Source organism: Physeter macrocephalus, chromosome 8 (assembly GCF_002837175.3).
Source record: "Physeter macrocephalus isolate SW-GA chromosome 8, ASM283717v5, whole genome shotgun sequence".
NCBI lineage: Eukaryota > Metazoa > Chordata > Mammalia > Artiodactyla > Physeteridae > Physeter > Physeter macrocephalus.
The window spans coordinates 135,037,477-135,054,012 of record NC_041221.1 but is presented as its reverse complement, the minus strand read 5'-3'; positions in this window follow the sequence as shown (position 1 = coordinate 135,054,012).

Sequence of the window (16,536 nt, the reverse complement as noted above, 5' to 3'; positions counted from 1 at the left end):
AAGAGGGAGAGTGAGGAAGCTCCCAAATAAACTATGTGCACCTGAATCCCTATTTCAGGGTTTGTTTTGTGGGAACCCAAAACAAGATGTCTCACAAAATTCAAGCATAGATATTTAGACCTTGCTTGGAGGAGATGCAAGACAAGGGATGCTTTTCCAAAGCCCAGAGTCAGGGTGAAGTGTCTACAGGATGCTTTTCCCTCTTATGGTATAGCTCTGGTAGTTATTATGCTAACAATAATATCTCTTTTCTCCAACAATGTCTCTTTCTCCATCTTTTCAAAACCTGCCTTCTAACTCCCTAGTTTGGTGTATGCCACAGTGCCTGCTCTGTCATATATGCCACTGAGCTCATCATGTCTGAAAGAGCTTCATAAACTGTACTGTTAAGCAAATGGAACAAGTGAGGAAGAGGGGGAGAAGGAGAAGGAGGGGGAAGGAGAAGACAAACAGAGGAAGGAAGATGGAAGGTCTCTAATGTAGAACAAGTAATGCAGAGTTGGGCACAAAAGGCAAGGGCAGGGTGATGGGAGGCATGTTACAGAAAGTAGCCAGAAGTTGGGCACTGAACTTTTATAGGAAGCCAGTGTTGAAACAGCCTGTGAATAGCAGACACAGGCCTTTGCTTGAAGCTGGTTCTTCAACTCTCCTTGACTTCATTTTAAGTAACCCTTCCACCAGGCTGGCATGTGGCAGACTGGAGCTGCAGTGAAGATGCTGGGCTGCTCACAGCTGTGCTGCGTGATGCTGTGCGGCATTTCTTCAGTTTCCTCTTTTGCTTCTGTATCTGCTGGCAACTAGCAGGGGTGGCTCAGAGGACCTGCAGAGCTTAGGAATATGCTCTCCTGGGGTGTGGCACTCAGAACCCTCCCTGGAGCTGACTGCAGATCCCTAGACACACAGTTTTGGCTTTCTTCAAGGCTAATATTCTGGGGGTGGAGCAGAGGCAAGAGTGGGGCTAGGGCAGTGGGGCGGGCCGGGGTGGGGGGGAATTTAGGTCAAATGTCAAGGAGGCCAACCTAGCCTTCTGGATTTTCTGGGGAGAGAATGCAAGGACTGCAAAACTGACAAAGAATGCAGGGTGGCTGGGGATTTCTGAAAGCTCCCTTTGCCCTTTCCCCAAGAGGAGACTTTGTGCTTCATGCCTTCCTGGAATTCTGCTGGCAGGGACCTGGACCCAAGTAAAAAGGCTGGGTTTGTTGTTTCTTGAGGTTAGGAGGCGGAGAATCATCAAGACACAGAGGAAACAAACTTGGGGAGGGAGAGGTAAAGGGCTTAAGCCACGGAATGACACCGTTTTGGGGTGGGGAAATAGTCTTTGTTGTGTTCATTCATTCATGCATGCTTCCATTCATACATTCATCTACTTGCAGGCATTTATTACTAGAGGTGCTGAGCTCAGAGGTGGCCCAGATACACAAAGCTTCCTGACTTACGTGTCAGGTTGCTGCCCTTAAGGATAGCTCTCCTGCTGTGGTGAAACGAATCTTTTCTGTTCTCTGAGGAGCAAATTATAATAGTTCAGGCACAGGGGGTAGATGTGAATTCCAGACTGCTGCCTGTAGAGAGGATGAGCTTTCAGAGGGAGGAGGCCTGGCAGGATCAGTGTGCCTCACTTTCCTGCCTGTCCCCCACATTCCCTGAACCCCAAGAGAGGGCACAATCATGCCTGTTGAAGCCTGTCCCTTTTACTTGGGCAATCTACCTTCTTGCTTCCTCATTCTTCACTCCAGCACCACTTTAGTCCATGGAATGGGATGGACTTGCAGGGTATATTCTTCCTTCCTCCCATGCTTTCTCTTTCTTTTCCTTCTTCTAATATTTACTGAACATCTACCAAGCGCCAGGCACTCTACTAGGTGGCTTCCTTAAAGCTATTGAAGTGAAATGGTGCTTTCCAAACAAGAAGTATTCTGTTGTCATTCCTCTTTCTTTGGCCACGTGGAGCTAGGCAGAGATGTTTTTTCTCCCTCTCTCTTTTCTCTGCTTCAGCCCGTTCTCTGAGGTGACAAAAGCTGGCCTTTGGCTCCCTCCTTGGGGACAGCTCACTGCAGCCCTCCCTTCCTTTCCCCACTTTCTCTGGCACCTACGGGCCTGATGAGACTGGGGCACCGTGAGTCCTGCCGTCTATGCCTGTGTCCATTCCATTAGCACTTTGGTCATTTTAGGGCCTCTGGGAGCCAGGACACTTTCATAACCCCCAGAGAAGACCAAAGCCACCCCAGCCTTCTGGATGCCAAAAGTTCCCTCCCATGTGGCTTCTGCATCAATGACCTACCCCTGGTTTTGTGTGTGTGTGTGTGTGTGTGTGTGTGTGTGTGTGTGTGTGTGTGTGTGTGGTGGTTTTTTTGGTTTGTTTCTGCCTCAGGCACATTTTCTCTGTAATTTTTGGAACCCAAATATAAGGGAAATCTCATTTGCTCCGTTCTGACTCATTTACAATTAAATACACTTGTTCCCATCTGTGTCTGTATACATCTGCATACATTTGCTATAGCATTGCCCTTAATTTTGGAAAATGATGCGGCTGGTGTTATTTTTACCCTGACTGACAAATTGTCTGAGACCAGTGGGTGTTCACCCACCCAGTGACAGCCCCCACCCAGTCCTGTCCCTGAGGGAGGTGGTGACATTTCTCGCATGGGAAAGACATCAGACACCTGGTCAGTACTGGTCTTTGTGGTTGCCTGTCTTAGGGGGTCCAGCTGCCAGGACTGGGTGTGTTCCTGTCCATCTCAGTGCCAAGGCCTCACTGACCACAGAGATGGGCCTTGACTCCCTAGGCTAACTGCTGACAGCTGCTTTGTTAAGCATCGAATTGGGAGGTGGAGTGGGGGGGGCTTGCTGACACTCAAGGAAGGTGACACTGAGGAAGTGCTGCCAGGTCACCTCAGCCCATCCCCTCCTAGCCCAAGAGAACTGAAGAGCTGTCTTTACTGTTCAGAGGGATATGGTGGCATGTGTGGGCGCCTGCCTCACCTACATACCTAAAAATACCACACCATGGTTGTCTACCACTTTTTTCCTCAAAAACCCAAGTTATATTCACATTTAATGAGATGATGGTGCCTGTCAGTACACTTCAAGACCTTTTTATATTATCTCATTGAATAATTTTATTTATACCCATATGCTAAAATAGAACTTGGCCAACAATAATAAAGGATGCAGAAGATAAGACATCAACTGCTGCCTATCAAAAAAAAGTTTATATCAAAACAATTCTTGAAACAATATTCACGTTCTGCTGATCTTTAACCTCTCTTGGAAATTCTGTGATGGGTAGTGTTGCTACTGCTGTTGATAAATAATTCAGATCTTCTCAGAGAAAGGCTAGGCTCTCGTATTTTTTCTGCATTACTTCCAAGATCCTGGACTCCATACTTCATGTTGATGCCAGAATTGCCCAGAGTGTCATTCTGTAGCCTGAGACCCCTTTAGGCTGAGAAACAACGATCCATGGGCACCAGTTACAACCAAGGATACTCTCTGTACTCTTTGTACTTGGCTTTGTCTTGGGCCTAAAGACGCCACAGAGTCTTTGTACTTGGCTTTGTCTTGGGCCTAAAGACTCCACAGAGGTGGAGTAGCTGCCATCCCTGGCCTTGGAGAGCTTAATGATTGGCCAATATTTCCAATCTAAGGTTGGGGATCAGTTAGCTACTCTCCTCCAGTGGGTTCCTGGGTCTCTGCCATCTCCACTGAGAACCTCTGCCCAAGATTCCTTGACTGGTTAAGGCCTTATCCCTTGCTCAGTCTGAGTGGCTGCTAAGCACACACACACAGACACACACACAGACACACACACACAGATACACACACACACACAGAGTCAGTTGTGGGCAGAGTCAGCTGCTCCTTAAGCAACCAAATCTACTATACATAACCCCCTTTGCCTACGTTGTAGACCTACAATGCCTCTTAAAATTTCCTCTCTTTTGGTGCTTAACTCCTTGCCATCCCTCAGGTCTTGACTGAGACACCACCTTCTCCAAGAAACCAGGTTGGGCTGGGTGTCCCTGCTCTGTGTCTATATAGCAGTATATTGTAATTGTCTGGAGATGTGTCTTTGGTTTCACTAGACTGTATGCTTCCTGCAGACAAAAGCTGTGTCTGTCTTACATCCTTTGTGCCTAGAGCAGGGCCTGATAATTGGTAGCTGTTCAATAAATATGTATTAAATGAGTGAGTGAATGAGTGAATAAATGAATGCATTCCTAAACTGAGTCATTTTATAGAATCCAAGCTCCATGGTCATTTCACTCAATTCATCCTGTGGAAGAAACCAGTTTTCTTAAAAAGAAACTGATATTGCACATGTTGAGATAAACATTTAGAGAGATCTACTCCAAAATGAAACAGTAATGACAGTAATAATTGAAAACAATATGGGATAGTACAATAATAGGTGAATTGAATTTTCTTTTTACTTGTGTGTGTTTTCTAACTTTTCTACAATGAGATATATATACCAAAAGAAGTTACCATGCACAATTATGCTATATAACTGTCTTAAATTCTTTTTATAAATTTGCTTTAAATGCATCTTCCCCTTCCCAAGAAATAATGATAATGATAAATAATGTTTATTAAGAAGCTGTTGTGTCAGTATGGTCCTCTGAGAAATAGATACCAAGATGAGATCAGGCATGCAAGAGATTAATGGGGGAGCATCTGTGAAGGATAAAGGGAGAGGGAGCTGGGTAAGGTGGTGAGAGTCTTTTGACTACAATGCAGATTTGACAATCTGGAAAAGGAGATGGGCAATGAGGGAGGATTTGGTTGGAAGAGCTTCAGACTGAAAGTGCAGCTCCGAAAAAGTCTCAGCCAGGATCGCTGAGAGTCCTGAGCAAATGTTGGCCATCAGATCAAAGAATAAACAAAATGTCATATATACAAAACAGAATATTATTCAATCTTCTTTTTTTTTTTTTTTTTTGCGGTACACGGGCCTCTCACTGTTGTGGCCTCTCCCGCTGCGGAGCACAGGCTCCGGACGCGCAGGCTCAGCGGCCATGGCTCACGGGCCCAGCTGCTCCGCGGCACGTGGGATCTTCCCGGACCGGGGCACAAACCCGTGTCCCCTGCATCGGCAGGCGGACTCTCAACCACTGCGCCACCAGGGAGGCCCCAATCTTCTTTTTTTTAAATTTATTTTTGGCTGTATTTGGTCTTTGTTGCTGCTTTCTCTAGTCGCGGTGAGTGGGGGCTACTCTTCGTTGTGGTGCACGGCCTTCTCATTGTAGTTGCTTCTCTTGTCGTGGAGCATGGGCTCTAGGTGCCCAAGCTTCAGTAGTTGCAGCACGTGGGCTCAGTAGTTACGGCATGTGGGCCAGTAGTTGCGGCGTGTGGGCTCTAGGGCACCCAGGGTTCAGTAGCTGTGGCACACGGACTCAGTTGCTCCACACCATGTGGGATCTTCCCGGACCAGGGATCGAACTCATGTCCCCTGCATTGGCAGGCAGATTCTTAAACACTGCACCACTGGGGAAGTCCATTATTCAATCTTAAAGGAAAGGAATCTGACACATGATAACATGCGTGAACCCTGAAGGCATTATGCTAAGCAAAATAAGCTAGTCACAAAAGGACAAACAGTGTAGGATTCCACTTATATGAGGTACCTAGAGTAGTCAAATTCATACAGATAGAAAGGAGAATGGTGGTTGCCAGGAGCTTCAGTTGGGGAGCACGGGAGTGGGGAGTTAATGTTTAATCAGTATGGAATTTCAGTCTGGGAAGATGAAAAAGTTCTGAAGATGAATTGTGGTAATGGTTGCACAATAATGTGAATGCACTTAGTGCCACCGAACTGTATACTTAAAAATGGTTAAAATGAAAAAAAATGGTTAAAATGATGAACTTTATGTTACGTATATTTTACCACACACACACAAAAGTTGTCCATCAGAGCAGTCCCATGTTGGGCAGGAAAGGCCCAACTCTAGTACCCCTGCTAGGTTCAGTCATAGGCTGAGAGCAGCCCAGAGGGTGCATGGCCTTGGTGTGGATGCTGTGATAGATCTTGAGGTCAGTCAACTCTGCTCACTACAGCAGTTTTCTCAAAGGGAAATCTGAGCAGCACATCACCATGGCCACCATAGTCACCATAGCTGTGTAATGCCTCTGGACTTTGACTGCCTGGGTTCAATACCCAGCTCTGGCATTTTCTGGCTCTGTGACTGTGGGGAAATTATTCAACTTCCCTGTGTGTGCCTTAGTTTATTTATCTATAAAAAAGGGGTAATGATGTTAGTTCCTACCTTATAGGGTATTACATAAATGAGCTAATATAGGTAAAGTGCTTAGAACATTGCCAGTCGTAAAGTATGCTGTTTGTAAGAATTTGCTAGTATCATCATGAAGCATTTACTGTGATATAGGCTCTGTGATAATGAGCTTATTTGATTACTTCAGCCTCCCAACAACTTAAGAGGTAATAATCTCTCCACTTAGAGATGGGGAAACTGAGGCCTGGTGAGGCTACACAGCCAATTAGAAGTGAAGCCCTGAGGAGGTCACTGGTGGCCCAGCTGAAGAGTCCAGACAATTACTAGGTAATGCTGTATCCTGATCAGCCCTTGGCCTGTGACACTGGCTCTTGCTCCATTCCAAGGTAAGGGTTCCATCTTGGCCCTTGTCCTCAAGTATAGCATCTTCATCATCACCATTATCAAAATTGCCATCACCTTCATCATCGGCAGCATCAGCATCATCCAAATGTCCTTTATTAAAAGCATCTAATTACACATTCTGCTGTTCTGTATTTTAGACAATAATTATACAGACTTCTAGGAGCTTAGCAACTAATGCTTTGATGAGCCACGTTAAGGGCTCCCAAATAGCAGGATAAAGGCACAGCTATAGAGTAACTTACAACTGGTGATGTCTCCTTGGGCAGGCTGTGAACTTTGAGTCTTTTTGATAGGATAAAATCTACTTTCCTTCCCCCCAGACCATAGTGAGATAAGGTTTGAGGACATGCTTGGAGGATTAGGAAGCTCTGTGCAAACTTTAGCTAGCACTTCTCCCAGGTCTCTTTGATTGATCCTGCCAGAATTGATAGTGAGAATGCTCCTGTACTTCTCACCTGTGAATTCACTGCTCTTGCCCACTTGGGAGTACATGGATGATGAGAAGTAGGATCTTTTTGGCTACACCCTCTGCCTTTTGCTCTTAGTTATTAGAATTTAATATGGTGTTATTTTCCTGGTTTGGCCCATAGGAAGGGGCTGCCTCTCTGCTTTAGGTCTAGATTTATGACAACCCCTCCTACTACTGCCATAAAAATGACTGTTTCCTAATCCATATTTCTCTGAACCACATTTTTCTATCTAGTCAGTCAACACACATTAGTGAAGTACCTATTGTGTGCTGGTTATTGTGTTGTGTGCTAGGGGTAAGGAGGTGAATGGATGCCTTCCTTGAGCGCTCACTGATATGGGCTAGTGGGGTAGATGACAGGTAAATGTGTCATTGCAATACAGTGAGATAAGTCTTGACAGATGTGTGTACCAGGCTTGAATATCTGGGAGGATATCAGAATCTGGAAGAAAAAAGAGAATAACTGTGGGGGTAGGAAGGTGGGTGGTGAGGAGAGGAGGAAAGTTGTTCCAAGCTGAAGGAATTAGAGGCTTTGATTAGTGAAGCAGGTCTAAAGACATTCATAAACCCCCATCCTTCCCAAGCTCAGGGAATGAATACAGGAATTGAGTGGGATGAGGTTGGAAAGATAGACCAGCACCATTCATCCATTCAGCACCTACTATGTGCCAGACATTGTTCTAGGTACTGGGAATAAAATAGTGAACAAGACAGACAAGGTCCATGATGTCAGGCTACATCCTAGAGGGAGAAGACCAATAATAAGTAAGTAGACAAACAAATGAATAATTTTGGATGGTGACATGTGCTATGAAGAAAATACAATGGGATGATGGGATAGAGAATGACTATCCAGCTACCTTAGAGTGGGTGATCAGGGAGGCTGAATTGAGGCGGTGACATTTGAGTTGAGACCTGAACAATAAGAAGGCACTGCCATAGGGAGATTTGGGAGAAGAGCCCAATTGGCAGGGGGACAAATTGTAGAAAGGAGCAGATCCCCAAAGGCCTTGTAGGCAGGCTAAATTGTTTAGGTTTTGTCCTGTAACAATGGTAAGCCACCTGAGGCAGGGAGCACCTGCCTAGGCCACATTTTGGAAATCTCACCCTAGTCTCCTTGGCCTCAGCCTCAGTGAAGACACAGGACACCTTCTCCCTACCCCCTAAACCTGAATACCCTTTGATGGGCAGGGCAGTCAGAAGACGTTGCTCACCACCAGGTAAAAAGGGCTTTGGTCCAGAGAGCTCGATGTTTGGCTGAAAGCTCAAGGTGAGAGCAAAATGCTGAGGGCAAATGATAGCAGTCAGGGGGTCACAACCTCACCTTAAGCAAATTAATGAAAGGAATAAGGCATTGAGATCTAAGGGGACCTTGCTCTGTGCACTGCATTATGGCCCAGGAGGCAGAGGAAACTGGTGTGCCCAGTGTTGGAGGCACTGATGTGTTGTTGCTTAGCACAACAGGCAGATGTCTTCCGAATTTATAACTCCTGCTGGTCCTGGGCTGGGCTGTGGAGGCTGGGAAAAGCAGTAATGGGGTAGCCAATTTCATTTGCTAAACTGGACCTTGCTCAACCCAGAAAACCCCAAGAAGGGTTTCACTGAGGGCATAATGCCCACTTTCAGTAGGAACTGCTGTTCTAGATAAAGTGCGGTATGTTGTGTGGGGCTCAGCCCAGTCTCCTTTCTGTGTCCAGAGACGTTTCTAATACTCCATCTGGCATGGTCCTTCCCCTGCTTAAAATCCTTTACCAGTCAAAAGAATTTATTAGCATGGCATGATTCTAACCTGCTTGTTTCTCTATTCTCTCTGACCTTGCTGTGCCCAGTCATTTAAAAAATATATTTATTTATTTACGTATTTTTGGCTGTGTCGGGTCTTTGTTGCGGCACTTGGACGTCTCTCTAGTTGTGGCACATGGGCTCCAGAGCGCATGGGCTCTGTAGTTGCGGCACGCGGGCTTAGTTGCCCTGTGGCATGTGGGATCTTAATTCCCCGACCAGAGATCGAACCCATGTCCCCTGCATTGGAAGGCGGATTCTTAACCACTGGACCACCAGAGAAGTCCCCCAGCCCGGTCATATCGAACATCTTGCTTTCCCCCAGAATCCACTATATTCTATTGCCTCTGTGCCTTTGCAAAGGCTGTTCCCTTGCTCTTGAATGCCTTCCCTTCACCTCCAGCAACCCTTCACCTGGCTAACTCCTACTTATCTTTCAGGACTCAGCTTAGATGTCAGAAAGTCTTTCCTGCCCTGCAGAGCTAGGGTTAGAGTTCAGTGGGCCACAGCACTCTTCCCCTCCTTTTTTTTTTTTCTCTTTTCTTATTTCTTCCCAGTTTTATTGAGACATAATTGACAATCTTCCTTTCCTTTTTTACCTACCTCTTTACTTGCAGCTCATCCTTCTGGCCTCCTGAGTCCTCCCAGACTAATCCAAGCTTCCCTCTTATACATTCTCACATTATTTTTCTTTCATAGCTCGTATCACAATGGGTAATGACATGTCCGTGAGAGTGTTTAATTAATGTCTGCCTCCTCTGCTAATCTGTAAACACCATGGGGGTATGTATGTTGTCTGTTTAGTTCATTATTGTATTCCAAGAGCTTGGCACATAAATACTCACTAAATGAATGAATGAATGGTACCCTTAACAAATGGAGATTACTCCCAGCACAGGACTTATCTCATTATAAGAGCCTATGTACTTCTCTGTCCCTCCAGCTATCCTATAAACTCCTTGAGGGGAGGAATGATGTTTGGCTCACCATGATTTCCCAGTGCTTGCCATACTGTCTGGCAATTAGCCACTCAAAAAATATTTTTGAATAGGTGAATAAATTAATGTATGATGACAAGCATTTACTCATGTTCTCTTACCCTTCATTCATTTTTTTTTTTTTTTTTGGCCGTACCACACAGCATGGCATGCAGGATCTTAGTTCCCCCACCAGAGTCCTAATCACTGGACCACCAGGGGAGTCCCGCACTTCATTCTTTTTGTTTTGTTTTGGTTTTTTTTCATAATGTTACTTTTTTTATTATTATTAATTTTTATTGGAGTATAGTTGCTTTACAATGTTGTGTTAGTTTCTGCTGTACTGCAAAGTGAATCATTTATACGTATACATATATCCACTCTTTTTTAAAAATAAAATTTATTTATTTAGGCTGCGTTGGGTCTTCGTTGCTGTGCGTGGGCTTTCTCTAGTTGCGGCGAGTGGGGGCTACTCTTCGTTGTGGTGCATGGGCTTCTCTTTGTTGTGGAGCACGGGCTCTAGGCGCACGGGCTTCAGTAGTTGTGGCTCATGGGCTACAGAGCACAGGCTCAGTACTTGTGGCGCATGGGCTTAGTTGCACCATGGCATGTGGGATCTTCCCGGACCAGGGCTCAAACCCGTGTCCCCTGCACTGGCAGGCAAATTCTTAACCACTGTGCCACCAGGGAAGCCCTATCCACTCTTTTTTTTTATATTTCCTTCCCATTTAGGTCACCACAGATTAATGAGTAGGGTTCCCTGTGCTAAACAGTAGGTTCTCATTAGTTATCTATTTTATACATAGTAGTGTATATATGTCAATCCCAATCTCCCAGCTCGTCCCACCCTCCCCTTCCCTCCTTGGTAACCATAGCTTGTTCTCTACATCTGTGACTCTATTTCTGCTTTGCCAATAAGTTAATCTGTACCATTTTTCTAGATTCCACATATAAGCGATATTATATGATATTTGTTTTTCTCTTTCTAACTTCACTCTGTATGACAATTGCTAGGTCCATCCATGTCTCTGCAAATGGCACTATTTCATGCCTTTTTAATGGCTGAGTAATATTCCATTGTATATATGTACCACATCTTCTTTATCCATTCCTCTGTTGATGGACATTTTGGTTGCTTCCATGTCCTGGCTATTGTAAATAGCACTGCAGTGAACATCGTGGTGCGTGCATCCTTTTAAATTATGGTTTTCTCCAGATATATGCCTAGGAGTGGGATTGCTGGGTCATATGGTAGCTTTATTTTTAGTTTTTTAAGGAACCTCCATACTGTTCTTAGTGGCTGTACCAATACACATTCCCACCAACAGTGTAGAAGCGTTCCCTTTTCTCCACACCTTCTCCAGCATTTATTGTTTGCAGATTTTTTGATAATGGCCATTCTGACCTGTGTGAGGTGATACCTCATTGTAGTTTTGATTTGCATTTCTCTAATAATTAGTGATGCTGAGCATCTTTTCATGTGTTTGTTGTCCATCTCTATGTATTCTTTGGAGAAATGTCTACTTGGGCCTTCTGCCCATTTTTTCATTGGATTATTTAGTTTTTGTGATATTGAGCTGCATGAGCTGTTGGTATATTTTGGAGATTAATCCCTTGTCAGTTGCTTCGTTTGAAAATATTTTCTCCATTCTGAGGGTTGTCTTTTTTTTTTTTTTTTTTTAATTTTTATTTATTTATTTATTTGGCTGTGTTGGGTCTTCATTTCCGTGCGAGGGCTTTCTCTAGTTGCGGCGAGCGGGGGCCACTCTTCATCACGGTGCGCGGGCCTCTCACTGTCGCGGCCTCTCTTGTTGCTGAGCACAGGCTCCAGACGCGCAGGCTCAGTAGCTGTGGCTCACGGGCCCAGTTGCTCCACGGCATGTGGGATCTTCCCAGACCAGGGCTCGAACCCGTGTCGCCTGCATTGGCAGGCAGATTCTCAACCACTGCGCCACCAGGGAAGCCCTGAGGGTTGTCTTTCTGTTTTGCTTATGGTTTCCTTTGCTCTGCAACCACACTTCATTCTTAATATAGCAGTCAAGTGACCTTTTAAAAATGCAAATCAGGTCATGGTCACCACTTCATTTCTTAATATTACTAGGGATTTTGCATTGCTCTTAAAGGACAACCCAAAGTCCTTACCATCACCTACAAGGTCCTACATGATTTGGCCCCTGCCTATTCCTCTGACCTTATGTAGTACTATCTTTTCCTCATTTACTACCCCTCACACACTTGTCTTTCTTGTGTTCCTTGAATATGCCAGGCTTATTCCCACCCTCAGGCCTTTACACTTCCTATTTCCTCCTGTGGGATATTGTGCCCCATCACAGGGCTCATTTTGGTCATTCAGGTCTCAGCTCAAAGCTCACCTTTTCAGTGAGGCCTCTCCTGACCTTTCTATCCAAATAAGCATGCCTCCTCCCGGTCACTCTTAGCACTTACCCCTACCTGAAATCACATTGTTCATTTAACTGTTACCTACTTACTGTCTTTCTCCTTCTCTAGAATGTAAATTTCATGAAGGCTGCCCACTACGGTATCTCCAGGGTCTAGTACAATGCATGTCACATAGTAGGTGCTCCAAAATATTTGTTGATTGAGCAAAAAAATGGATGAATGAATGAATATGGTAATAGCCTTCTGTGATGGAGGGGCAGCACCTGCCAAACTTACAGGCAGGTAGAAGAGTGAGTTACTGTGACTAAAGAAATAAAGAAGCTGGCCTGGTAAGAACTGATGGAGGGAGACAGACAGGATGGAATGTAGGTTTGCCAGACTCCACTGTGAGCTCATAGAGTCTGGGAATCCCAGGGCCTACTAGACTGCCTGACTCTAGTCAACTCAGAATCAAATTCACTCTGGGCAAACCAAAGATAAAGGCTGCCCCGGCTTCCACTTTAAGTTTTCCTGTATTCAGAATGCCCATATGGGGACACATGGGGGCATGTAAAGATTCTTGGCAGATGTATCTCTCTGCTCTGTTCAAACAGGTTTTCTTTTTCTCAAAGTTTCTTGGAATTTAGAAAAATTGTTAAGCAACGAAAGCAATGAATGGAGACAAATGACTCATTCACTATTACATCTGAAATCTAAAGTGTATTAATTTAATTGAGCTTACATTACAATGCAACAATTCTTATTTTGATAGCACTTTTCATACTCTTATAAAAATCTAAAAATGCCAGACATAAAAATAATTTTTAGAATGGTGAATACAAAGAACCAGGTTTCCATAATAAAGCCTACTGATACTTTAAAGAGAAAAATAAAGCACAAACAACCCTCTTCTATCTCCCTCCCTTTTTTTCTTTCTTTTTTTAAAAAAAATATTTATTTATTTATTTAGGCTGCGTTGGGTCTCTTGCTTAGCGTGGGCTTTCTCTAGTTGCAGTGAGCGGGGGCTACCTTTGTTGCGGTGCACAGGCTTCTCATTGCGGTGGCTTCTCTTGTTGCAGAGCAGGGGCTCTAGGTGTGTGGGCTTCAGTAGTTGTGGCATGTGGGCTCAGTAGTTGTGGCTCACAGGCTCTAGAGCACAGGCTCAGTAGTTGTGGTGCACGGGCCTAGCTGCTCCATGGCATATGGGATCCTCCTGGACCAGGACTCGAACCCATGTTCCCTGCATTGGCAGGCAGATTCTTAACCACTGCACCACCAGGGAAGTCCCTCCCTCCCTTTTTAAAAGACTTCTTTTTAGATACGATTGTGCTTGGTTGTCAGTCTTTAACTTTTTTCTTTTCAGGTTCTCTTTCTCCATTGTTATCAACAAAAATACGAGCATGAAAAGGGGGGAGTGTTTTTGTGTACTCATCTTTGATCATATCAGAGAGGAAAGAATCGTGAACACCCACTGCTGACTGATTTTAAAAACTAAATCTTGATTTCAGTTTCTGCAGGGAAGATGAATCACATGAATAAAGAGAACCTTACACATGTTTCTTAAGCATCAAGGGCCTAAGTTTGGTTCTTTTATTTAAAACTTAACTCACCAAATAAAGCCAACAACATCCTCTATTAGAAGAGGCCTGGAAAGGATACAAATGAGCCCCTATCCTGGTACCCCCCACCCACAAGAGAAGCTCCCAACCAGCCTCACTTATCACACTGTTTGAAGCTGTGTAAAAAGACAAAATGTAACAGTATAACAACCAGGGATTTAAATTACCTCCATCATAGTATAGCCTCAAAATGAAAACTATTCTGACTGTGGCTTGTCAACAAAGAATTTTTAAAAGCCATTGAAAAAAAAAAAAAAGCCATTGACATGGGACTTCTGTGGTGGCGCAGTGGTTAAGAATCCGCCTGCCAATGCAGGGGACACGGGTTCGATCCCTGGTCCGGGAAGATCCCACATGGCGCGGAGCAACTAAGCCCGTGAGCCACAACTACTGAGCCTGTGCTCTAGAGGCTGCAGGCCACAACTACTGAGACTGTGCTCCTATAGCCCATGCTCCACAACCTACAACAAAGAGTAGCCCCCGCTCGCCACAACCAGAGAAGGCCTGCATGCAGCAACGAAGACCCAATGCAGCCAAAATAAATAAATAAATTTATCCAAAAAAAAATTAAAAAGAAAAAAAAAGCCATTGACATTTCAGAGGCTAAGTGGGGCAAGGTTAAGAGCCTGGTTCTGGATTCTGGTATATCTGGGTCCCAGCACTGCCATATTCCCAGTGTGACCCAAGCTTCTGTTTCTCATTTATAGAATGAGGAATACAATAATCCTAACTTCTTTAGGATTATTGAGAGGTTTGGATGACATGTGAAGCTCTTACCATGGAAACTGGCATGTACTAAAGACTTAGTAAATAAATACAAGCTATTATTATTTTCAGTCACTGGGTATTAAAATAAAATAAAATAATTGTAATTGTGTGAACAAATGAATTAATGAATGAGTTTTAAGTATACTTGACTTCATTTTGTTTTCTGTCCAGCCTTAGACAAGTTATCAGTGATTCTCAACTCTGGCTGCACAGTAGAATCACCCAGGGAGATTTTTAAAAATGCTTAGTCCCTGCCTAAGAACAACTGAATCTGAGCCCCCAGGGTGGTGCCTGGGTATCATATTTTTAAAAAGCTCATCAGGTGATTCTAAGGTGCAGACAGAATTGTGAATTACTGTGCTACACAGAAATGAGGAAAATACCCTGGTGTTAGTTAAGCTAACAGACAAAACTGCCAGGATGGCAGGGCTTTACTGCTTTCCCCCAGCCATCTGAAAGGGAACAGAAAGGCAACCAGTGCCACTAGGCATCCAATTGCCTTTGACCCTGATGTGGTCCCACACTTAGGGTTTTATTTATTTATTTTTGGCTGCATTGGGTCTTCGTTGCTGTGTGCGGGCTTTCTCTAGTCGTGGCGAGTGGGGGCTACTCTTTGTTGCGGTGCGCGGGCTTCTCTTCCTTGCAGAGCGCGGGCTCTAGGCGCGCGGGCTTCAGTAGTTGCAGCACGCGTGCTCAGTAGTTGTGGTGCACGGGCTTAGTTGCTCCGCGGCATGTGGGATCTTCCCTGACCCATGTCCCCTGCATTGGCAGGCGGATTCTTAACCCACTGCACCACCAGGGAAGCCCGCCACACCTAGGTTTTACCTTCAGTTTTTTCTGACTCCTGTCCCAATCTGATCCCCTTTGTTGGCTTTCCCAGGCTAATCCAAGGGTCCCTTTGGTCTCTTCTATGGGTCTTATTGGGGGAGGGTGGCTCATCATTTCATGGCAACAAGAGGTAAAGGTTTTCCAAACTTTCATTTCAAAGCTGCCAAGTCTGTTCTCATCTTCATTATTTTCGGATCTCTACTCATTTTGGTTCTTCCTTCCTCAAATGAGATAATATACAGGAACGTGCTTTGTAAACTGTAAAGCTATTTACCAGCCCATGAAGATAAATAATAATGAAGTCCTCATAATGTAGAGAATCTCTAAAATGATCTCTGATGGTTCACCTTTATTGACATTTTGACATTATTTTATGTTACTTTTCAGAATACTCCGGGAAGTCTTGCTGATTGACTTTTTTGGACTGTTTTTTCCTTAACATTCTTGATGCACCTTAATCCTCATGATTATGTACACTATGTTCAGCAACCTGAAGTTGAAACCTGAAGTTTCAATCCAAATATCATCAATTGACATTAGTGACCAAGTCCTTGGCTTCAATGACACTTGGATTTCCTCCTATATCTATGGCCACTCATTCTTTCTCCAAATATTTTTAAGTGCTTTTTTTTTTTTTTTTTTTTTTGGCCGAGCTATGCGTCATTTGGGATCTTAGCTCCCTGACCACGGATCGAAACTGTACCCCCTGCATTGGGAGCATGGAGTCTTAATCACTGGACCATCAGGGAAGTCCCTTAAAGTGCATTTTATCTTCCAGGCACTGTGCTAAATTTTTTTTTTCTTTATTTTTGGCTGTGTTGGATCTTCGTTGCTGCGCGCGGGCTTTCTCTAGTTGCAGCGAGTAGGGGCTACTCTTGGCTGCGGTGCGTGGGCTTCTCATTGCAGTGGCTTCTCTTGTTGCTGAGCACGGGCTCTAGGCACGTGGGCTTCAGTAGTTGTGGCACGCAGGCTCAGTAGTTGTGGCTCGTGGGCTCTAGAACGCAGGCTCAGTAGTTGTGGTGCACGGGCTTAGTTGCTCCGCGGCATGTGGGATCTTCCTGGGCTAGGGCTCGAACCCG